Genomic DNA, 22,576 nt, shown 5'->3' with positions numbered 1-22,576 from the left:
ACGTCCTCGAGGAACTGGCGGTTGCGGAAGGAAGCGCTTTCGTCAAATGCGGCCGAAAACTAACATTTTGTGTGTTGTGAGAAAAGCCGAACGCGAATTCTGCCGTGCTCCTACATTAGATGAGCGCCAACGGCCATACCATGATGAATACACCGGTTCTCGTCCGATTACCGAAGTTAAGCATCATCGGGCCCGGCTAGTACTTGGATGGGTGACCGCCTGGGGAAACCCGGGTGCTGTTGGCTCCCTTCCCGTTTTTTTTTTTGTTATGTCGCCAGCCCAATTTTCAAACTACGTTTCTGTTGTGACAAAGATGCTTCCTTAAGCCTTTTAAACTACTGTAATGGTACGAAAATGCAGTAATTAACTCAGTTTGAGGGAGAATGTGCTAACCAAGTTTGCCAAGAAGACTTTGAAAACGACAAAACAGTACGAATTGGCAGGTGATTTCTGAAATACGTCACCGCCTATTGTTGAGTAGGAATGTAGAGTTCCAAATTTGATTTGTAACCACGAATTTATTCCTTAGTCGTCTCGTCTCGTCTCGTCTCGTCTCGTCCCGCAGACGTTTGTCGTGCTTGCGCTGTCATATGGACCACGACCCGAGCGGCAGCGAGCGGCAGTCGAGCAAAGTCGGGACAAGTCGGGACGGGGACAGGGACAGGGATAGGAATGGTGCGAATGCACTGCAAACTACGCAGACACCTGGTGTGAGGCGCGGCGAGGCGAGGCGAGGCGAGGCGAGGAAGCCCACATCGCTACCAGTGGGCCCTCCAGCACGACACTGCCACACCCCGCACAGGCCCTCCGCTGAACACCAGGGACAAGATGCGTCCTCCGCTAGTGTCGAAGGCTGAACGCGCCCAGCGAATGACAGGGGGTGCAACGAGCAGCAGTGCGTCTCACACACGCGGCGGTGCGCCCGCCAATTCGGCCGTCACTCTGCTGGGACGCCGGGCGCGCCTCCCCGCGACGTCCTCGAGGAACTGGCGGTTGCGGAAGGAAGCGCTTTCGTCAAATGCGGCCGAAAACTAACATTTTGTGTGTTGTGAGAAAAGCCGAACGCGAATTCTGCCGTGCTCCTACATTAGATGAGCGCCAACGGCCATACCATGATGAATACACCGGTTCTCGTCCGATCACCGAAGTTAAGCATCATCGGGCCCGGCTGGTACTTGGATGGGTGACCGCCTGGGGAAACCCGGGTGCTGTTGGCTCCATTCCCGTTTTTTTTTTTGTTATGTCGCCAGCCCAATTTTCAAACTACGTTTCTGTTGTGACAAAGATGCTTCCTTAAGCCTTTTAAACTACTGTAATGGTACGAAAATGCAGTAATTAACTCAGTTTGAGGGAGAATGTGCTAACCAAGTTTGCCAAGAAGACTTTGAAAACGACAAAACAGTACGAATTGGCAGGTGATTTCTGAAATACGTCACCGCCTATTGTTGAGTAGGAATGTAGAGTTCCAAATTTGATTTGTAACCACGAATTTATTCCTTAGTCGTCTCGTCTCGTCTCGTCCCGCAGACGTTTGTCGTGCTTGCGCTGTCATATGGACCACGACCCGAGCGGCAGCGAGCGGCAGTCGAGCAAAGTCGGGAAAAGTCGGGACGGGGACAGGGACAGGGATAGAAATGGTGCGAATGCACTGCAAACTACGCAGACACCTGGTGTGAGGCGCGGCGAGGCGAGGCGAGGCGAGGCGAGGAAGCCCACATCGCTACCAGTGGGCCCTCCAGCACGACATTGCCACACCCCGCACAGGCCCTCCGCTGAACACCAGGGACAAGGTGCGTCCTCCGCTAGTGTCGAAGGCTGCACGCGCCCAGCGAATGACAGGGGGTGCAACGAGCAGCAGTGCGTCTCACACACGCGGCGGTGCGCCCGCCTATTCGGCCGTCACTCTGCTGGGACGCCGGGGCGCCTCCCCGCGCCGTCCTCGAGGAACTGGCGGTTGCGGAAGGAAGCGCTTTCGTCAAATGCGGCCGAAAACTAACATTTTGTGTGTTGGGAGAAAAGCCGAACGCGAATTCTGCCGAGCTCCTACATTAGATGAGCGCCAACGGCAATACCATGATGAATACACCGGTTCTCGTCCGATCACCGAAGTTAAGCATCATCGGGCCCGGCTAGTACTTGGATGGGTGACCGCCTGGGAAACCCGGGTGCTGTTGGCTCCCTTCCTGTTTTTTTTTTTTTTTTTTTGTCGCCAGCCCAATTTTCAAACTACCTTTCTGTTGTGACAAAGATGCTTCCTTAAGCCTTTTAAACTACTGTAATGGTACGAAAATGCAGTAATTAACTCAGTTTGAGGGAGAATGTGGTAACCAAGTTTGCCAAGAAGACTTTGAAAACGACAAAACAGTACGAATCGGCAGGTGATTTCTGAAATACGTCACCGCCTATTCTTGTGTAGGAGTGTAGAGTTCCAAATTTGATTTGTAACCACGAATTTATTCCTTAGTCGTCTCGTCTCGTCTCGTCTCGTCTCGTCCCGCAGACGTTTGTCGTGCTTGCGCTGTCATATGGACCACGACCCGAGCGGCAGCGAGCGGCAGTCGAGCAAAGTCGGGACAAGTCGGGACGGGGACAGGGACAGGGATAGGAATGGTGCGAATGCACTGCAAACTACGCAGACACCTGGTGTGAGGCGCGGCGAGGCGAGGCGAGGCGAGGCGAGGAAGCCCACATCGCTACCAGTGGGCCCTCCAGCACGACACTGCCACACCCCGCACAGGCCCTCCGCTGAACACCAGGGACAAGATGCGTCCTCCGCTAGTGTCGAAGGCTGAACGCGCCCAGCGAATGACAGGGGGTGCAACGAGCAGCAGTGCGTCTCACACACGCGGCGGTGCGCCCGCCAATTCGGCCGTCACTCTGCTGGGACGCCGGGCGCGCCTCCCCGCGCCGTCCTCGAGGAACTGGCGGTTGCGGAAGGAAGCGCTTTCGTCAAATGCGGCCGAAAACTAACATTTTGTGTGTTGTGAGAAAAGCCGAACGCGAATTCTGCCGTGCTCCTACATTAAATGAGCGCCAACGGCAATACCATGATGAATACACCGGTTCTCGTCCGATCACCGAAGTTAAGCATCATCGGGCCCGGCTAGTACTTGGATGGGTGACCGCCTGGGGAAACCCGGGTGCTGTTGGCTCCCTTCCCGTTTTTTTTTTTGTTATGTCGCCAGCCCAATTTTCAAACTACGTTTCTGTTGTGACAAAGAGGCTTCCTTAAGCCTTTTAAACTACTGTAATGGTACGAAAATGCAGTAATTAACTCAGTTTGAGGGAGAATGTGCTAACCAAGTTTGCCAAGAAGACTTTGAAAACGACAAAACAGTACGAATTGGCAGGTGATTTCTGAAATACGTCACCGCCTATTGTTGAGTAGGAATGTAGAGTTCCAAATATGATTTGTAACCACGAATTTATTCCTTAGTCGTCTCGTCTCGTCTCGTCCCGCAGACGTTTGTCGTGCTTGCGCTGTCATATGGACCACGACCCGAGCGGCAGCGAGCGGCAGTCGAGCAAAGTCGGGACAAGTCGGGACGGGGACAGGGACAGGGATAGGAATGGTGCGAATGCACTGCAAACTACGCAGACACCTGGTGTGAGGCGAGGCGAGCCGAGGCGAGGCGAGGCGAGGCGAATCGAGGAAGCCCACATCGCTACCAGTGGGCCCTCCAGCACGACACTGCCACACCCCGCACAGGCCCTCCGCTGAACACCAGGGACAAGGTGCGTCCTCCGCTAGTGTCGAAGGCTGCACGCGCCCAGCGAATGACAGGGGGTGCAACGAGCAGCAGTGCGTCTCACACACGCGGCGGTGCGCCCGCCAATTCGGCCGTCACTATGCTGGGACGCCGGGCGCGCCTCCCCGCGCCGTCCTCGAGGAACTGGCGGTTGCGGAAGGAAGCGCTTTCGTCAAATGCGGCCGAAAACTAACATTTTGTGTGTTGTGAGAAAAGCCGAACGCGAATTCTGCCGTGCTCCTACATTAGATGAGCGCCAACGGCCATACCATGATGAATACACCGGTTCTCGTCCGATCACCGAAGTTAAGCATCATCGGGCCCGGCTGGTACTTGGATGGGTGACCGCCTGGGGAAACCCGGGTGCTGTTGGCTCCCTTCCCGTTTTTTTTTTTGTTATGTCGCCAGCCCAATTTTCAAACTACGTTTCTGTTGTGACAAAGATGCTTCCTTAAGCCTTTTAAACTACTGTAATGGTACGAAAATGCAGTAATTAACTCAGTTTGAGGGAGAATGTGCTAACCAAGTTTGCCAAGAAGACTTTGAAAACGACAAAACAGTACGAATCGGCAGGTGATTTCTGAAATACGTCACCGCCTATTCTTGTGTAGGAGTGTAGAGTTCCAAATTTGATTTGTAACCACGAATTTATTCCTTAGTCGTCTCGTCTCGTCTCGTCTCGTCTCGTCCCGCAGACGTTTGTCGTGCTTGCGCTGTCATATGGACCACGACCCGAGCGGCAGCGAGCGGCAGTCGAGCAAAGTCGGGACAAGTCGGGACGGGGACAGGGACAGGGATAGGAATGGTGCGAATGCACTGCAAACAACGCAGACACCTGGTGTGAGGCGCGGCGAGGCGAGGCGAGGCGAGGCGAGGAAGCCCACATCGCTACCAGTGGGCCCTCCAGCACGACACTGCCACACCCCGCACAGGCCCTCCGCTGAACACCAGGGACAAGATGCGTCCTCCGCTAGTGTCGAAGGCTGAACGCGCCCAGCGAATGACAGGGGGTGCAACGAGCAGCAGTGCGTCTCACACACGCGGCGGTGCGCCCGCCAATTCGGCCGTCACTCTGCTGGGACGCCGGGCGCGCCTCCCCGCGCCGTCCTCGAGGAACTGGCGGTTGCGGAAGGAAGCGCTTTCGTCAAATGCGGCCGAAAACTAACATTTTGTGTGTTGTGAGAAAAGCCGAACGCGAATTCTGCCGTGCTCCTACATTAGATGAGCGCCAACGGCAATACCATGATGAATACACCGGTTCTCGTCCGATCACCGAAGTTAAGCATCATCGGGCCCGGCTAGTACTTGGATGGGTGACCGCCTGGGGAAACCCGGGTGCTGTTGGCTCCCTTCCCGTTTTTTTTTTTTGTTATGTCGCCAGCCCAATTTTCAAACTACGTTTCTGTTGTGACAAAGATGCTTCCTTAAGCCTTTTAAACTACTGTAATGGTACGAAAATGCAGTAATTAACTCAGTTTGAGGGAGAATGTGCTAACCAAGTTTGCCAAGAAGACTTTGAAAACGACAAAACAGTACGAATTGGCAGGTGATTTCTGAAATACGTCACCGCCTATTGTTGAGTAGGAATGTAGAGTTCCAAATATGATTTGTAACCACGAATTTATTCCTTAGTCGTCTCGTCTCGTCTCGTCCCGCAGACGTTTGTCGTGCTTGCGCTGTCATATGGACCACGACCCGAGCGGCAGCGAGCGGCAGTCGAGCAAAGTCGGGACAAGTCGGGACGGGGACAGGGACAGGGATAGGAATGGTGCGAATGCACTGCAAACTACGCAGACACCTGGTGTGAGGCGAGGCGAGCCGAGGCGAGGCGAGGCGAGGCGAATCGAGGAAGCCCACATCGCTACCAGTGGGCCCTCCAGCACGACACTGCCACACCCCGCACAGGCCCTCCGCTGAACACCAGGGACAAGGTGCGTCCTCCGCTAGTGTCGAAGGCTGCACGCGCCCAGCGAATGACAGGGGGTGCAACGAGCAGCAGTGCGTCTCACACACGCGGCGGTGCGCCCGCCAATTCGGCCGTCACTATGCTGGGACGCCGGGCGCGCCTCCCCGCGCCGTCCTCGAGGAACTGGCGGTTGCGGAAGGAAGCGCTTTCGTCAAATGCGGCCGAAAACTAACATTTTGTGTGTTGTGAGAAAAGCCGAACGCGAATTCTGCCGTGCTCCTACATTAGATGAGCGCCAACGGCCATACCATGATGAATACACCGGTTCTCGTCCGATCACCGAAGTTAAGCATCATCGGGCCCGGCTGGTACTTGGATGGGTGACCGCCTGGGGAAACCCGGGTGCTGTTGGCTCCCTTCCCGTTTTTTTTTTTGTTATGTCGCCAGCCCAATTTTCAAACTACGTTTCTGTTGTGACAAAGATGCTTCCTTAAGCCTTTTAAACTACTGTAATGGTACGAAAATGCAGTAATTAACTCAGTTTGAGGGAGAATGTGCTAACCAAGTTTGCCAAGAAGACTTTGAAAACGACAAAACAGTACGAATCGGCAGGTGATTTCTGAAATACGTCACCGCCTATTCTTGTGTAGGAGTGTAGAGTTCCAAATTTGATTTGTAACCACGAATTTATTCCTTAGTCGTCTCGTCTCGTCTCGTCTCGTCTCGTCCCGCAGACGTTTGTCGTGCTTGCGCTGTCATATGGACCACGACCCGAGCGGCAGCGAGCGGCAGTCGAGCAAAGTCGGGACAAGTCGGGACGGGGACAGGGACAGGGATAGGAATGGTGCGAATGCACTGCAAACAACGCAGACACCTGGTGTGAGGCGCGGCGAGGCGAGGCGAGGCGAGGCGAGGAAGCCCACATCGCTACCAGTGGGCCCTCCAGCACGACACTGCCACACCCCGCACAGGCCCTCCGCTGAACACCAGGGACAAGATGCGTCCTCCGCTAGTGTCGAAGGCTGAACGCGCCCAGCGAATGACAGGGGGTGCAACGAGCAGCAGTGCGTCTCACACACGCGGCGGTGCGCCCGCCAATTCGGCCGTCACTCTGCTGGGACGCCGGGCGCGCCTCCCCGCGCCGTCCTCGAGGAACTGGCGGTTGCGGAAGGAAGCGCTTTCGTCAAATGCGGCCGAAAACTAACATTTTGTGTGTTGTGAGAAAAGCCGAACGCGAATTCTGCCGTGCTCCTACATTAGATGAGCGCCAACGGCAATACCATGATGAATACACCGGTTCTCGTCCGATCACCGAAGTTAAGCATCATCGGGCCCGGCTAGTACTTGGATGGGTGACCGCCTGGGGAAACCCGGGTGCTGTTGGCTCCCTTCCCGTTTTTTTTTTTTGTTATGTCGCCAGCCCAATTTTCAAACTACGTTTCTGTTGTGACAAAGATGCTTCCTTAAGCCTTTTAAACTACTGTAATGGTACGAAAATGCAGTAATTAACTCAGTTTGAGGGAGAATGTGCTAACCAAGTTTGCCAAGAAGACTTTGAAAACGACAAAACAGTACGAATTGGCAGGTGATTTCTGAAATACGTCACCGCCTATTGTTGAGTAGGAATGTAGAGTTCCAAATTTGATTTGTAACCACGAATTTATTCCTTAGTCGTCTCGTCTCGTCTCGTCCCGCAGACGTTTGTCGTGCTTGCGCTGTCATATGGACCACGACCCGAGCGGCAGCGAGCGGCAGTCGAGCAAAGTCGGGACAAGTCGGGACGGGGACAGGGACAGGGATAGGAATGGTGCGAATGCACTGCAAACTACGCAGACACCTGGTGTGAGGCGCGGCGAGGCGAGGCGAGGCGAGGCGAGGAAGCCCACATCGCTACCAGTGGGCCCTCCAGCACGACACTGCCACACCCCGCACAGGCCCTCCGCTGAACACCAGGGACAAGATGCGTCCTCCGCTAGTGTCGAAGGCTACACGCGCCCAGCGAATGACAGGGGGTGCAACGAGCAGCAGTGCGTCTCACACACGCGGCGGTGCGCCCGCCAATTCGGCCGTCACTCTGCTGGGACGCCGGGCGCGCCTCCCCGCGCCGTCCTCGAGGAACTGGCGGTTGCGGAAGGAAGCGCTTTCGTCAAATGCGGCCGAAAACTAACATTTTGTGTGTTGTGAGAAAAGCCGAACGCGAATTCTGCCGTGCTCCTACATTAAATGAGCGCCAACGGCAATACCATGATGAATACACCGGTTCTCGTCCGATCACCTAAGTTAAGCATCATCGGGCCCGGCTAGTACTTGGATGGGTGACCGCCTGGGGAAACCCGGGTGCTGTTGGCTCCCTTCCCGTTTTTTTTTTGTTATGTCGCCAGCCCAATTTTCAAACTACCTTTCTGTTGTGACAAAGATGCTTCCTTAAGCCTTTTAAACTACTGTAATGGTACGAAAATGCAGTAATTAACTCAGTTTGAGGGAGAATGTGCTAACCAAGTTTGCCAAGAAGACTTTGAAAACGACAAAACAGTACGAATTGGCAGGTGATTTCTGAAATACGTCACCGCCTATTGTTGAGTAGGAATGTAGAGTTCCAAATTTGATTTGTAACCACGAATTTATTCCTTAGTCGTCTCGTCTCGTCTCGTCCCGCAGACGTTTGTCGTGCTTGCGCTGTCATATGGACCACGACCCGAGCGGCAGCGAGCGGCAGTCGAGCAAAGTCGGGACAAGTCGGGACGGGGACAGGGACAGGGATAGGAATGGTGCGAATGCACTGCAAACTACGCAGACACCTGGTGTGAGGCGAGGCGAGCCGAGGCGAGGCGAGGCGAGGCGAATCGAGGAAGCCCACATCGCTACCAGTGGGCCCTCCAGCACGACACTGCCACACCCCGCACAGGCCCTCCGCTGAACACCAGGGACAAGGTGCGTCCTCCGCTAGTGTCGAAGGCTGCACGCGCCCAGCGAATGACAGGGGGTGCAACGAGCAGCAGTGCGTCTCACACACGCGGCGGTGCGCCCGCCAATTCGGCCGTCACTATGCTGGGACGCCGGGCGCGCCTCCCCGCGCCGTCCTCGAGGAACTGGCGGTTGCGGAAGGAAGCGCTTTCGTCAAATGCGGCCGAAAACTAACATTTTGTGTGTTGTGAGAAAAGCCGAACGCGAATTCTGCCGTGCTCCTACATTAGATGAGCGCCAACGGCCATACCATGATGAATACACCGGTTCTCGTCCGATCACCGAAGTTAAGCATCATCGGGCCCGGCTGGTACTTGGATGGGTGACCGCCTGGGGAAACCCGGGTGCTGTTGGCTCCCTTCCCGTTTTTTTTTTGTTATGTCGCCAGCACAATTTTCAAACTACCTTTCTGTTGTGACAAAGATGCTTCCTTAAGCCTTTTAAACTACTGTAATGGTACGAAAATGCAGTAATTAACTCAGTTTGAGGGAGAATGTGCTAACCAAGTTTGCCAAGAAGACTTTGAAAACGACAAAACAGTACGAATTGGCAGGTGATTTATGAAATACGTCACCGCCTATTGTTGAGTAGGAATGTAGAGTTCCAAATTTGATTTGTAACCACGAATTTATTCCTTAGTCGTCTCGTCTCGTCTCGTCCCGCAGACGTTTGTCGTGCTTGCGCTGTCATATGGACCACGACCCGAGCGGCAGCGAGCGGCAGTCGAGCAAAGTCGGGACAAGTCGGGACGGGGACAGGGACAGGGATAGGAATGGTACGAATGCACTGCAAACTACGCAAACACCTGGTGTGAGGCGCGGCGAGGCGAGGCGAGGCGAGGCGAGGAAGCCCACATCGCTACCAGTGGGCCCTCCAGCACGACACTGCCACACCCCGCACAGGCCCTCCGCTGAACACCAGGGACAAGATGCGTCCTCCGCTAGTGTCGAAGGCTACACGCGCCCAGCGAATGACAGGGGGTGCAACGAGCAGCAGTGCGTCTCACACACGCGGCGGTGCGCCCGCCAATTCGGCCGTCACTCTGCTGGGACGCCGGGCGCGCCTCCCCGCGCCGTCCTCGAGGAACTGGCGGTTGCGGAAGGAAGCGCTTTCGTCAAATGCGGCCGAAAACTAACATTTTGTGTGTTGTGAGAAAAGCCGAACGCGAATTCTGCCGTGCTCCTACATTAGATGAGCGCCAACGGCAATACCATGATGAATACACCGGTTCTCGTCCGATCACCTAAGTTAAGCATCATCGGGCCCGGCTAGTACTTGGATGGGTGACCGCCTGGGGAAACCCGGGTGCTGTTGGCTCCCTTCCCGTTTTTTTTTTTGTTATGTCGCCAGCCCAATTTTCAAACTACGTTTCTGTTGTGACAAAGATGCTTCCTTAAGCCTTTTAAACTACTGTAATGGTACGAAAATGCAGTAATTAACTCAGTTTGAGGGAGAATGTGCTAACCAAGTTTGCCAAGAAGACTTTGAAAACGACAAAACAGTACGAATTGGCAGGTGATTTCTGAAATACGTCACCGCCTATTGTTGAGTAGGAATGTAGAGTTCCAAATTTGATTTGTAACCACGAATTTATTCCTTAGTCGTCTCGTCTCGTCTTGTCCCGCAGACGTTTGTCGTGCTTGCGCTGTCATATGGACCACGACCCGAGCGGCAGCGAGCGGCAGTCGAGCAAAGTCGGGACAAGTCGGGACGGGGACAGGGACAGGGATAGGAATGGTGCGAATGCACTGCAAACTACGCAGACACCTGGTGTGAGGCGAGGCGAGCCGAGGCGAGGCGAGGCGAGGCGAAGCGAGGAAGCCCACATCGCTACCAGTGGGCCCTCCAGCACGACATTGCCACACCCCGCACAGGCCCTCCGCTGAACACCAGGGACAAGGTGCGTCCTCCGCTAGTGTCGAAGGCTGCACGCGCCCAGCGAATGACAGGGGGTGCAACGAGCAGCAGTGCGTCTCACACACGCGGCGGTGCGCCCGCCAATTCGGCCGTCACTCTGCTGGGACGCCGGGCGCGCCTCCCCGCGCCGTCCTCGAGGAACTGGCGGTTGCGGAAGGAAGCGCTTTCGTCAAATGCGGCCGAAAACTAACATTTTGTGTGTTGGGAGAAAAGCCGAACGCGAATTCTGCCGAGCTCCTACATTAGATGAGCGCCAACGGCAATACCACGATGAATACACCGGTTCTCGTCCGATCACCGAAGTTAAGCATCATCGGGCCCGGCTAGTACTTGGATGGGTGACCGCCTGGGAAACCCGGGTGCTGTTGGCTCCCTTCCTGTTTTTTTTTTTTTTTGTAATGTCGCCAGCCCAATTTTCAAACTACCTTTCTGTTGTGACAAAGATGCTTCCTTAAGCCTTTTAAACTACTGTAATGGTACGAAAATGCAGTAATTAACTCAGTTTGAAGGAGAATGTGCTAACCAAGTTTGCCAAGAAGACTTTGAAAACGACAAAACAGTACGAATCGGCAGGTGATTTCTGAAATACGTCACCGCCTATTCTTGTGTAGGAGTGTAGAGTTCCAAATTTGATTTGTAACCACGAATTTATTCCTTAGTCGTCTCGTCTCGTCTCGTCTCGTCTCGTCCCGCAGACGTTTGTCGTGCTTGCGCTGTCATATGGACCACGACCCGAGCGGCACCGAGCGGCAGTCGAGCAAAGTCGGGACAAGTCGGGACGGCGACAGGGACAGGGATAGGAATGGTGCGAATGCACTGCAAACTACGCAGACACCTGGTGTGAGGCGAGGCGAGCCGAGGCGAGGCGAGGCGAGGCGAAGCGAGGAAGCCCACATCGCTACCAGTGGGCCCTCCAGGACGACACTGCCACACCCCGCACAGGCCCTCCGCTGAACACCAGGGACAAGATGCGTCCTCCGCTAGTGTCGAAGGCTGAACGCGCCCAGCGAATGACAGGGGGTGCAACGAGCAGCAGTGCGTCTCACACACGCGGCGGTGCGCCCGCCAATTCGGCCGTCACTCTGCTGGGACGCCGGGCGCGCCTCCCCGCGCCGTCCTCGAGGAACTGGCGGTTGCGGAAGGAAGCGCTTTCGTCAAATGCGGCCGAAAACTAACATTTTGTGTGCTGTGAGAAAAGCCGAACGCGAATTCTGCCGTGCTCCTACATTAGATGAGCGCCAACGGCCATACCATGATGAATACACCGGTTCTCGTCCGATCACCGATTTAAGCATCATCGGGCCCGGCTAGTACTTGGATGGGTGACCGCCTGGGGAAACCCGGGTGCTGTTGGCTCCCTTCCCGTTTTTTTTTTTGTTATGTCGCCAGCCCAATTTTCAAACTACCTTTCTGTTGTGACAAAGATGCTTCCTTAAGCCTTTTAAACTACTGTAATGGTACGAAAATGCAGTAATTAACTCAGTTTGAGGGAGAATGTGCTAACCAAGTTTGCCAAGAAGACTTTGAAAACGACAAAACAGTACGAATCGGCAGGTGATTTCTGAAATACGTCACCGCCTATTGTTGTGTAGGAGTGTAGAGTTCCAAATTTGATTTGTAACCACGAATTTAATCCTTAGTCGTCTCGTCTCGTCTCGTCTCGTCCCGAAGACGTTTGTCGTGCTTGCGCTGTCATATGGACCACGACCCGAGCGGCAGCGAGCGGCAGTCGAGCAAAGTCGGGACAAGTCGGGACGGGGACAGGGACAGGGATAGGAATGGTGCGAATGCACTGCAAACTACGCAGACACCTGGTGTGAGGCGCGGCGAGGCGAGGCGAGGCGAGGCGAGGAAGCCCACATCGCTACCAGTGGGCCCTCCAGCACGACACTGCCACACCCCGCACAGGCCCTCCGCTGAACACCAGGGACAAGATGCGTCCTCCGCTAGTGTCGAAGGCTACACGCGCCCAGCGAATGACAGGGGGTGCAACGAGCAGCAGTGCGTCTCACACACGCGGCGGTGCGCCCGCCAATTCGGCCGTCACTCTGCTGGGACGCCGGGCGCGCCTCCCCGCGCCGTCCTCGAGGAACTGGCGGTTGCGGAAGGAAGCGCTTTCGTCAAATGCGGCCGAAAACTAACATTTTGTGTGTTGTGAGAAAAGCCGAACGCGAATTCTGCCGTGCTCCTACATTAAATGAGCGCCAACGGCAATACCATGATGAATACACCGGTTCTCGTCCGATCACCTAAGTTAAGCATCATCGGGCCCGGCTAGTACTTGGATGGGTGACCGCCTGGGGAAACCCGGGTGCTGTTGGCTCCCTTCCCGTTTTTTTTTTGTTATGTCGCCAGCCCAATTTTCAAACTACCTTTCTGTTGTGACAAAGATGCTTCCTTAAGCCTTTTAAACTACTGTAATGGTACGAAAATGCAGTAATTAACTCAGTTTGAGGGAGAATGTGCTAACCAAGTTTGCCAAGAAGACTTTGAAAACGACAAAACAGTACGAATTGGCAGGTGATTTCTGAAATACGTCACCGCCTATTGTTGAGTAGGAATGTAGAGTTCCAAATTTGATTTGTAACCACGAATTTATTCCTTAGTCGTCTCGTCTCGTCTTGTCCCGCAGACGTTTGTCGTGCTTGCGCTGTCATATGGACCACGACCCGAGCGGCAGCGAGCGGCAGTCGAGCAAAGTCGGGACAAGTCGGGACGGGGACAGGGACAGGGATAGGAATGGTGCGAATGCACTGCAAACTACGCAGACACCTGGTGTGAGGCGAGGCGAGCCGAGGCGAGGCGAGGCGAGGCGAGGCGAGGAAGCCCACATCGCTACCAGTGGGCCCTCCAGCACGACACTGCCACACCCCGCACAGGCCCTCCGCTGAACACCAGGGACAAGGTGCGTCCTCCGCTAGTGTCGAAGGCTGCACGCGCCCAGCGAATGACAGGGGGTGCAACGAGCAGCAGTGCGTCTCACACACGCGGCGGTGCGCCCGCCAATTCGGCCGTCACTCTGCTGGGACGCCGGGCGCGCCTCCCCGCGCCGTCCTCGAGGAACTGGCGGTTGCGGAAGGAAGCGCTTTCGTCAAATGCGGCCGAAAACTAACATTTTGTGTGTTGGGAGAAAAGCCGAACGCGAATTCTGCCGAGCTCCTACATTAGATGAGCGCCAACGGCAATACCACGATGAATACACCGGTTCTCGTCCGATCACCGAAGTTAAGCATCATCGGGCCCGGCTAGTACTTGGATGGGTGACCGCCTGGGAAACCCGGGTGCTGTTGGCTCCCTTCCTGTTTTTTTTTTTTTTTTGTAATGTCGCCAGCCCAATTTTCAAACTACCTTTCTGTTGTGACAAAGATGCTTCCTTAAGCCTTTTAAACTACTGTAATGGTACGAAAATGCAGTAATTAACTCAGTTTGAAGGAGAATGTGCTAACCAAGTTTGCCAAGAAGACTTTGAAAACGACAAAACAGTACGAATCGGCAGGTGATTTCTGAAATACGTCACCGCCTATTCTTGTGTAGGAGTGTAGAGTTCCAAATTTGATTTGTAACCACGAATTTATTCCTTAGTCGTCTCGTCTCGTCTCGTCTCGTCTCGTCCCGCAGACGTTTGTCGTGCTTGCGCTGTCATATGGACCACGACCCGAGCGGCACCGAGCGGCAGTCGAGCAAAGTCGGGACAAGTCGGGACGGCGACAGGGACAGGGATAGGAATGGTGCGAATGCACTGCAAACTACGCAGACACCTGGTGTGAGGCGAGGCGAGCCGAGGCGAGGCGAGGCGAGGCGAAGCGAGGAAGCCCACATCGCTACCAGTGGGCCCTCCAGGACGACACTGCCACACCCCGCACAGGCCCTCCGCTGAACACCAGGGACAAGATGCGTCCTCCGCTAGTGTCGAAGGCTGAACGCGCCCAGCGAATGACAGGGGGTGCAACGAGCAGCAGTGCGTCTCACACACGCGGCGGTGCGCCCGCCAATTCGGCCGTCACTCTGCTGGGACGCCGGGCGCGCCTCCCCGCGCCGTCCTCGAGGAACTGGCGGTTGCGGAAGGAAGCGCTTTCGTCAAATGCGGCCGAAAACTAACATTTTGTGTGTTGTGAGAAAAGCCGAACGCGAATTCTGCCGTGCTCCTACATTAGATGAGCGCCAACGGCCATACCATGATGAATACACCGGTTCTCGTCCGATCACCGATTTAAGCATCATCGGGCCCGGCTAGTACTTGGATGGGTGACCGCCTGGGGAAACCCGGGTGCTGTTGGCTCCCTTCCCGTTTTTTTTTTTGTTATGTCGCCAGCCCAATTTTCAAACTACCTTTCTGTTGTGACAAAGATGCTTCCTTAAGCCTTTTAAACTACTGTAATGGTACGAAAATGCAGTAATTAACTCAGTTTGAGGGAGAATGTGCTAACCAAGTTTGCCAAGAAGACTTTGAAAACGACAAAACAGTACGAATCGGCAGGTGATTTCTGAAATACGTCACCGCCTATTGTTGTGTAGGAGTGTAGAGTTCCAAATTTGATTTGTAACCACGAATTTAATCCTTAGTCGTCTCGTCTCGTCTCGTCTCGTCCCGAAGACGTTTGTCGTGCTTGCGCTGTCATATGGACCACGACCCGAGCGGCAGCGAGCGGCAGTCGAGCAAAGTCGGGACAAGTCGGGACGGGGACAGGGACAGGGATAGGAATGGTGCGAATGCACTGCAAACTACGCAGACACCTGGTGTGAGGCGCGGCGAGGCGAGGCGAGGCGAGGCGAGGAAGCCCACATCGCTACCAGTGGGCCCTCCAGCACGACACTGCCACACCCCGCACAGGCCCTCCGCTGAACACCAGGGACAAGATGCGTCCTCCGCTAGTGTCGAAGGCTGAACGCGCCCAGCGAATGACAGGGGGTGCAACGAGCAGCAGTGCGTCTCACACACGCGGCGGTGCGCCCGCCAATTCGGCCGTCACTCTGCTGGGACGCCGGGCGCGCCTCCCCGCGCCGTCCTCGAGGAACTGGCGGTTGCGGAAGGAAGCGCTTTCGTCAAATGCGGCCGAAATCTAACATTTTGTGTGTTGTGAGAAAAGCCGAACGCGAATTCTGCCGTGTTCCTACATTAGATGAGCGCCAACGGCCATACCATGATGAATACACCGGTTCTCGTCCGATCACCGAAGTTAAGCATCATCGGGCCCGGCTAGTACTTGGATGGGTGACCGCCTGGGGAAACCCGGGTGCTGTTGGCTCCCTTCCCGTTTTTTTTTTGTTATGTCGCCAGCCCAATTTTCAAACTAACGTTTCTGTTGTGACAAAGATGCTTCCTTAAGCCTTTTAAACTACTGTAATGGTACGAAAATGCAGTAATTAACTCAGTTTGAGGGAGAATGTGCTAACCAAGTTTGCCAAGAAGACTTTGAAAACGACAAAACAGTACGAATTGGCAGGTGATTTCTGAAATACGTCACCGCCTATTGTTGAGTAGGAATGTAGAGTTCCAAATTTGATTTGTAACCACGAATTTATTCCTTAGTCGTCTCGTCTCGTCTCGTCCCGCAGACGTTTGTCGTGCTTGCGCTGTCATATGGACCACGACCCGAGCGGCAGCGAGCGGCAGTCGAGCAAAGTCGGGACAAGTCGGGACGGGGACAGGGACAGGGATAGGAATGGTGCGAATGCACTGCAAACTACGCAGACACCTGGTGTGAGGCGCGGCGAGGCGAGGCGAGGCGAGGCGAGGAAGCCCACATCGCTACCAGTGGGCCCTCCAGCACGACACTGCCACACCCCGCACAGGCCCTCCGCTGAACACCAGGGACAAGATGCGTCCTCCGCTAGTGTCGAAGGCTGAACGCGCCCAGCGAATGACAGGGGGTGCAACGAGCAGCAGTGCGTCTCACACACGCGGCGGTGCGCCCGCCAATTCGGCCGTCACTTTGCTGGGACGCCGGGCGCGCCTCCCCGCGCCGTCCTCGAGGAACTGGGGGTTGCGGAAGGAAGCGCTTTCGTCAAATGCGGCCGAAAACTAACATTTTGTGTGTTGGGATAAAAGCCGAACGCGAATTCTGCCGTGCTCCTACATTAGATGAGCGCCAACGGCCATACCATGATGAATACACCGGTTCTCGTCCGATCACCGAAGTTAAGCATCATCGGGCCCGGCTAGTACTTGGATGGGTGACCGCCTGGGGAAACCCGGGTGCTGTTGGCTCCCTTCCCGTTTTTTTTTTGTTATGTCGCCAGCCCAATTTTCAAACTACGTTTCTGTTGTGACAAAGATGCTTCCTTAAGCCTTTTAAACTACTGTAATGGTACGAAAATGCAGTAATTAACTCAGTTTGAGGGAGAATGTGCTAACCAAGTTTGCCAAGAAGACTTTGAAAACGACAAAACAGTACGAATTGGCAGGTGATTTCTGAAATACGTCACCGCCTATTGTTGAGTAGGAATGTAGAGTTCCAAATTTGATTTGTAACCACGAATTTATTCCTTAGTCGTCTCGTCTCGTCTCGTCCCGCAGACGTTTGTCGTGCTTGCGCTGTCATATGGACCACGAACCGAGCGGCAGCGAGCGGCAGTCGAGCAAAGTCGGGACAAGTCGGGACGGGGACAGGGACAGGGATAGGAATGGTGCGAATGCACTGCAAACTACGCAGACACCTGGTGTGAGGCGCGGCGAGGCGAGGCGAGGCGAGGCGAGGAAGCCCACATCGCTACCAGTGGGCCCTCCAGCACGACACTGCCACACCCCGCACAGGCCCTCCGCTGAACACCAGGGACAAGATGCGTCCTCCGCTAGTGTCGAAGGCTGAACGCGCCCAGCGAATGACAGGGGGTGCAACGAGCAGCAGTGCGTCTCACACACGCGGCGGTGCGCCCGCCAATTCGGCCGTCACTCTGCTGGGACGCCGGGCGCGCCTCCCCGCGCCGTCCTCGAGGAACTGGCGGTTGCGGAAGGAAGCGCTGTCGTCAAATGCGGCCGAAAACTAACATTTTGTGTGTTGTGAGAAAAGCCGAACGCGAATTCTGCCGTGCTCCTACATTAGATGAGCGCCAACGGCCATACCATGATGAATACACCGGTTCTCGACCGATCACCGAAGTTAAGCATCGTCGGGCCCGGCTAGTACTTGGCTGGCTGCCCGCCTGTTCACATCGTGCGCTCCGTCGCCGTTCAGCGGGCTGGTGTTTACGCTAAGTGCTTCGCGAGCCGCCGCTTAGCAGCTCAACTCTTCTACAAACTACTTCTGTGAGTAAATTCGAAAAAGGATGAATCGAGAAAACTCAGTACAGTGTGTTTTTGATCGTAGTGCCGCTAGGCCGTCTCCATACGAAGTTCACGAATGGATCTTTCATGAAATTCGTATCCCGGAAAATGAGTTGATTGGAATCCAGTTAGATTTTATTCAGAATTCTGCCTTTTTGAAATTGCCGAATGCGGATTATGTGAATAAGGTACTAGCCGAATGTGGTGGCACAAAGAAATATAAGCATCCTGATGGTTCTGTGTCGGATGTGATACTTTTGCCGGCAGGCTTTGGTGTGCGATTAGTAAAAGTGTACAATGTGCCTTTTGAATGCCCTAATGAGGCTATTGCCCGGAAGCTTGGTGAATATGGGACCGTACTTCGGGTCGATGACGATGTGTGGCCGAATGGCTTCCGTTACAAAGTTCTTAGCGGAGTCAGGACTGTTCGGATCGATTTGAAAAAACACATACCCTCTTATCTCACGATTGCGGGGAGCCGTGCTTTTATTAGCTATAGTGGACAGCCGCAAACGTGCTCGGTTTGTGGTGGCACGGATCATTTGCGACAAAATTGTCGACAGCGTCGACCGTTACAACTACCACGCGAGGCTGTAGATCCGACTAGCTATGCTGGCGTGTTGGTCGCGGATAGTGGCGTCGCGGCCGACCCACGACCGCCTCCTGCTGACACCGTTGCACCGCCCCCCGAGGCCGACACAGTGGATTTATCGGATGTTTCCGTTCCGCCAGCTGACACGACACTAAGTTTACCGGCCACGCCCACTTCCCGTGCGGCTCTCCGGCCCGACGTGTCGTCTGCTGTCGTAAAACCGACCGAGTCTGCCACTTTCGTTGTCACTCCGAATCCGATCTCTGCTTCCGGATCGTCGGCGGAGAAACGGAAAAAGGCGACGAAGCAGAGTTCACAGAATGCGGGTGAAGGTGACGCTAGTAGTGCGGAGAGTGAGACGTCGCAGGCGTCCACTCAGTCTGCTCCCGTCGAACAAAAACCGAAGCGCCGCAGGAATCGCCGTTCGAAGGCGGAAGCGTCTGCTGCGCAGGATGCGGAATTTGAACAGGCCGTTCACGATCTGACGTCAAGTCTCGCACACGAGCGCCACGATTCGCCGTCACCGCGCGCCGCCCCCGCGGCGGCGTCGGCTGCCTCGATGGCCCCCCCGCCGCGCTCCGCCCGGACCGCTAGCGACGTTGCGCACAAACCTCCCGACGGCATGGAATGGTCGGCGGATGTGGACAGCGACCATTTTTTCTAATTAATCTTCATCGACGCCTCCACGGATGAGTCCGCACCACCAGCTGCGCATTTTAACAGTGAATGTCAACAAGATTTGTAGTGTTCGTAAAGTTGCTGCCTTCCTTCAGTATCTACAAGACTGTAAATGTGATGTCGCCTTTCTTCAAGAGGTTACCGGTGAACTTATTGAGCATCTTTCCTTTTATCACGTGATTGTGAACATTGATCCTGAGACGAACTGTGGCACGGCCATTTTAACAGCGCCTGGTTTTGATGTTACGAAAGTGGATATTTTACCGAATGGCAGGGGGATAGCATGTGTCATCCACGACATTTTCTTTGTCAACATTTACGCCCCTTCTGGGACGGATAACAAGCGTTTGCGGAGTTCTTTTTTTAGCCACGATCTGTGTCACCTTTTTTATCGCAATCGCCGGAGACTCGTCCTCGGTGGCGATTTTAACTGTGTTCTTCGGGAGGAAGATCAGGAGCCACGGGCAAATAAGTGTTTTGAATTGCAAACGCTCGTTGCGACTTATGATCTAATAGATACGTGGACAAGCTTTCGCCCCGGTGTCAAAGGTTTTACTTATTTTTACAACACTGGCTGCAGTCGGCTGGATAGAGTTTATATTTCGACTGCACTTTCTGCACAAATTCTCCAGGCGGATATTTTTCCTACTGTTTTTTCCGATCATTGTGGCTATTTGTGTACACTTTATCTTCCGTGTGTCCGTCCCGCGCGCATGCGCTCGTATTGGAAGTTGAATATTAGTGTGTTGGATGACGTTACCCTTGTCGATCAAGTACATTCTCTCTGGCAGCAGGTTCTTCAATTTCGTCCGCAGGCGCGTTCTGAACTTGATTGGTGGATACATTACGCCAAGCCCGCTATCCGCAACCTACTTATTAATTATTGTCGAGACAAAGCCCACTGGAATAAGGTGACGCTAGATTTTTATCGAGATGTTTTACAAGACCTAGTCTCCAGAGTTCCCGACCGTCCGGACCTACTACCAACTTTACGGAAGGTTAAAAGCCAGATTTTAAATCAGTTGTACCAGAAAGCCCAAGGATCCATAGTCCGTAGCCGGCCTTACGATGCGACGCTGCAGGAGCCTCTTTCCATATATCATTTGAAACGGGATCGCCTCCGTCGTGATAAACTTTGTATTAAGGATTGGATCACAACTGGCGGCCTCAAGACTACAAGTCCGAAGGTTATTCGAGCCGAGATATACGAACACTTTTTAAATCTTTTTCAATGTCATCCAGTGGACAATGTAGCCTTGCAATCACTGTTACACGATGTACCTCAGGTTTTAACTCGCACTGATAGAGACCATTTAAATGCCCGTTTTACGGTTGATGACATTTCTGCTGCGGTTGCAGCGGGACCGAAGGGGAAGGCGCCTGGCCATGACGGTCTCCCTGTGGAATTTTATGTCAAATTTTATGACCTATTGAAAGACAGTTTTGTCAAAATGACCAATGAGATTCATAGTGGCCTTGCTGTTCCGGAGGAGTTTTTGGAGGGGCTCATCGTCCTCGTTCCCAAAACGAGGGCCACCCCTACCACGGCTACCTTGCGGCCGATAACCCTTTTAAATGCTGACTACAAGATTGTTGCCCGTTGCTTTTCCAACCGGTTGAAATCTGTCTTGCCGTCTCTAATCAGCCCATATCAATCTTGTGCTGTCCCTGGCCGCAATATCTACGATGCCCTTCTAGCGTATCGTGACTGTATTGCCTATGCGACGACTCGCCGTGGGAGTAAGGCTGCAATACTGTCGATTGATTTCAAAAACGCCTTTGACAGGATAAGTCACGACTATTTACGGACTGTTATGGTCCGGATGGGGCTTGGTCACAAATTCAGTACTGTGATTTTCAGTCTTCTGACTGCGGCTACTTCTCGGATTCTCTTTAATGGACTGCCCGGCGATGGTTTCAAACTTCGTCGGTCTGTCCGGCAAGGATGTCCACTCTCTATGTGTCTTTTTGCAATTGCAATGGATCCCCTATTGCGGAAGATATCCACCGTTTGTCACGGGGTGACTGTTGGCGCGAGTTCATTCATTTGCAAAGCCTATGCCGATGACTTAGGCGTCTTTATCGAACGACCGGACGACATTGATGCACTTTCTCTCATTCTTTCTCTCTTTGAAAAAGCTTCTGGGGCTGTTGTGAACCCGACTAAATCTGTTTTGCTCCCACTCACTCCGAATATGAGGAATTTACAGCGCAACTGGTATACTATCAGGGAACAACACAAAATTCTTGGTATTGTCATGACGTCCAATATTCAACAGATGGAGGCCTTGAATTGGCGTGCAGTGTTGTACTCCATTCGGGCGATGACGCAAGCGAATGCCAAGCGCAATTTAGCGTTAACGGAACGGGTCTCGGTCGCCAATGTTCAGCTTCTTGCGAAGGCCTGGTTTTTGGCGCAGGTTTTGCCCGTCCCTAAACAATTGGCACGCGCTATTAAACACGCCGTTTACTGGATGGTCTGGCGGGGTGAAATTTTTAAAGTGGCCTATCAGACTTGTACGCTTCCTCCAGCCGAAGGCGGAATTGGTTTGGTCGATTTTCACGCTAAATGTGCCGCTCTGTTGTTACACCGAACTGCCCGTACTATGGAACGGGATGCTACGAGCCCCACGTCGGCGTTATTTGAATTTTATCGGCCTGCCTCCGTGCGAGCGCCTGTTTTTATTCTGGATATACCTTATAGACTGAATTTTGTTCGCAAATATTATCTCCACTACAGCTATCTGGTTGATGTCGATTGGCGTCGCGCCACTGTTGGCGCCATTACTGCGGCACTGCGTGGCACTCCGCCCAGGAACAAATGGGAGTTGCGGCTGCCACGACATGATTGGCAGGCGGTGTGGCGAAACGTTTCCAACAACTTGTTATCGCCGGCTGTCAAGTCTACGTGGTACAAGACAGTCAATCGTACGATTGCCACGAACGCGAAGCTTCATGCCATCAATCTCGTCCCCCACAGCCGTTGTGCTGACTGCGGTGCGGATGACACTATAGAGCACCGCTTTGATTGTCCTCGGTTTACGGAGGTTTGGAACGCCACCAGGGAGATGTTGGCGTTGATGAACAGAATGCCTTCGCGGGACATACAGCCTTTGTACCTCCTGGTTCCTGATTGGCGGCTTTACCCAACGACGAAATGGAATGCACATGCGTGGCTTGCCGCGCATGCTGCCCATGGGATTTTTTCTCTTCATTTCACGGACCGACTCAAATATCTTACTTATCTCTGGGATGCTTATCGGCGTGAACAATTACACCCGAAGTGTCGTGAACGTTATGCCAGATTTCTGGAAATCCCGCTCCGGACTGCGTTTCAAAAACTCACTGTTCCGATTGTGATATAATCACTTCTGCTTCTCTCTGTTTCTCCCGACTTCGACGTTTATTGTTCGCTCTGCTACGACTCATGGTTTTAAATGTGTAGACGACCCCGGATAAGACTGCTTGATTGAGGATGTAAGGCGCACCTGGTCATTGCTGGAGTG

The 22,576-nt window shown here is 53.9% G+C and overlaps 18 non-coding genes across 18 annotated transcripts; all 18 read left to right on the top strand.

Annotated features, from left to right (window-relative positions):
• The first annotated feature begins 125 nt into the window (after window positions 1-125).
• On the top strand, window positions 126-245 carry LOC126155201 (5S ribosomal RNA). Its single transcript, XR_007532709.1, has one exon. It is a non-coding gene; the product is annotated as a 5S ribosomal RNA (ribosomal RNA).
• Window positions 246-1,097: 852 nt separating this feature from the next.
• LOC126155165 (5S ribosomal RNA) lies at window positions 1,098-1,217 on the top strand. The gene has a single exon (XR_007532675.1). It is a non-coding gene; the product is annotated as a 5S ribosomal RNA (ribosomal RNA).
• An 841-nt stretch (window positions 1,218-2,058) lies between these two features.
• Window positions 2,059-2,177, top strand: LOC126155809 (5S ribosomal RNA). Its single transcript, XR_007533246.1, has one exon. It is a non-coding gene; the product is annotated as a 5S ribosomal RNA (ribosomal RNA).
• An 855-nt stretch (window positions 2,178-3,032) lies between these two features.
• On the top strand, window positions 3,033-3,152 carry LOC126155118 (5S ribosomal RNA). The gene has a single exon (XR_007532631.1). It is a non-coding gene; the product is annotated as a 5S ribosomal RNA (ribosomal RNA).
• Window positions 3,153-4,004: 852 nt separating this feature from the next.
• Window positions 4,005-4,124, top strand: LOC126155164 (5S ribosomal RNA). Its single transcript, XR_007532674.1, has one exon. It is a non-coding gene; the product is annotated as a 5S ribosomal RNA (ribosomal RNA).
• Window positions 4,125-4,976: 852 nt separating this feature from the next.
• Window positions 4,977-5,096, top strand: LOC126155117 (5S ribosomal RNA). The gene has a single exon (XR_007532630.1). It is a non-coding gene; the product is annotated as a 5S ribosomal RNA (ribosomal RNA).
• Window positions 5,097-5,949: 853 nt separating this feature from the next.
• LOC126155163 (5S ribosomal RNA) lies at window positions 5,950-6,069 on the top strand. Its single transcript, XR_007532673.1, has one exon. It is a non-coding gene; the product is annotated as a 5S ribosomal RNA (ribosomal RNA).
• An 852-nt stretch (window positions 6,070-6,921) lies between these two features.
• LOC126155116 (5S ribosomal RNA) lies at window positions 6,922-7,041 on the top strand. Its single transcript, XR_007532629.1, has one exon. It is a non-coding gene; the product is annotated as a 5S ribosomal RNA (ribosomal RNA).
• Window positions 7,042-7,884: 843 nt separating this feature from the next.
• LOC126155332 (5S ribosomal RNA) lies at window positions 7,885-8,004 on the top strand. Its single transcript, XR_007532832.1, has one exon. It is a non-coding gene; the product is annotated as a 5S ribosomal RNA (ribosomal RNA).
• An 851-nt stretch (window positions 8,005-8,855) lies between these two features.
• On the top strand, window positions 8,856-8,975 carry LOC126155162 (5S ribosomal RNA). Its single transcript, XR_007532672.1, has one exon. It is a non-coding gene; the product is annotated as a 5S ribosomal RNA (ribosomal RNA).
• Window positions 8,976-9,816: 841 nt separating this feature from the next.
• On the top strand, window positions 9,817-9,936 carry LOC126155331 (5S ribosomal RNA). Its single transcript, XR_007532831.1, has one exon. It is a non-coding gene; the product is annotated as a 5S ribosomal RNA (ribosomal RNA).
• Window positions 9,937-10,788: 852 nt separating this feature from the next.
• Window positions 10,789-10,907, top strand: LOC126154977 (5S ribosomal RNA). The gene has a single exon (XR_007532500.1). It is a non-coding gene; the product is annotated as a 5S ribosomal RNA (ribosomal RNA).
• An 866-nt stretch (window positions 10,908-11,773) lies between these two features.
• Window positions 11,774-11,892, top strand: LOC126155394 (5S ribosomal RNA). The gene has a single exon (XR_007532889.1). It is a non-coding gene; the product is annotated as a 5S ribosomal RNA (ribosomal RNA).
• Window positions 11,893-12,739: 847 nt separating this feature from the next.
• On the top strand, window positions 12,740-12,859 carry LOC126155330 (5S ribosomal RNA). The gene has a single exon (XR_007532830.1). It is a non-coding gene; the product is annotated as a 5S ribosomal RNA (ribosomal RNA).
• An 851-nt stretch (window positions 12,860-13,710) lies between these two features.
• On the top strand, window positions 13,711-13,829 carry LOC126154976 (5S ribosomal RNA). The gene has a single exon (XR_007532499.1). It is a non-coding gene; the product is annotated as a 5S ribosomal RNA (ribosomal RNA).
• An 867-nt stretch (window positions 13,830-14,696) lies between these two features.
• LOC126155393 (5S ribosomal RNA) lies at window positions 14,697-14,815 on the top strand. Its single transcript, XR_007532888.1, has one exon. It is a non-coding gene; the product is annotated as a 5S ribosomal RNA (ribosomal RNA).
• An 847-nt stretch (window positions 14,816-15,662) lies between these two features.
• On the top strand, window positions 15,663-15,782 carry LOC126154909 (5S ribosomal RNA). The gene has a single exon (XR_007532437.1). It is a non-coding gene; the product is annotated as a 5S ribosomal RNA (ribosomal RNA).
• Window positions 15,783-16,624: 842 nt separating this feature from the next.
• LOC126154908 (5S ribosomal RNA) lies at window positions 16,625-16,744 on the top strand. The gene has a single exon (XR_007532436.1). It is a non-coding gene; the product is annotated as a 5S ribosomal RNA (ribosomal RNA).
• The last annotated feature ends 5,832 nt before the right edge of the window (window positions 16,745-22,576 follow it).

Source organism: Schistocerca cancellata, unplaced genomic scaffold, assembly GCF_023864275.1.
Source record: "Schistocerca cancellata isolate TAMUIC-IGC-003103 unplaced genomic scaffold, iqSchCanc2.1 HiC_scaffold_1100, whole genome shotgun sequence".
Taxonomy (NCBI): Eukaryota; Metazoa; Arthropoda; class Insecta; order Orthoptera; family Acrididae; genus Schistocerca; species Schistocerca cancellata.
Note: the sequence above shows the minus strand (reverse complement) of the source record. Positions and strands in the feature narration are given on the sequence as shown.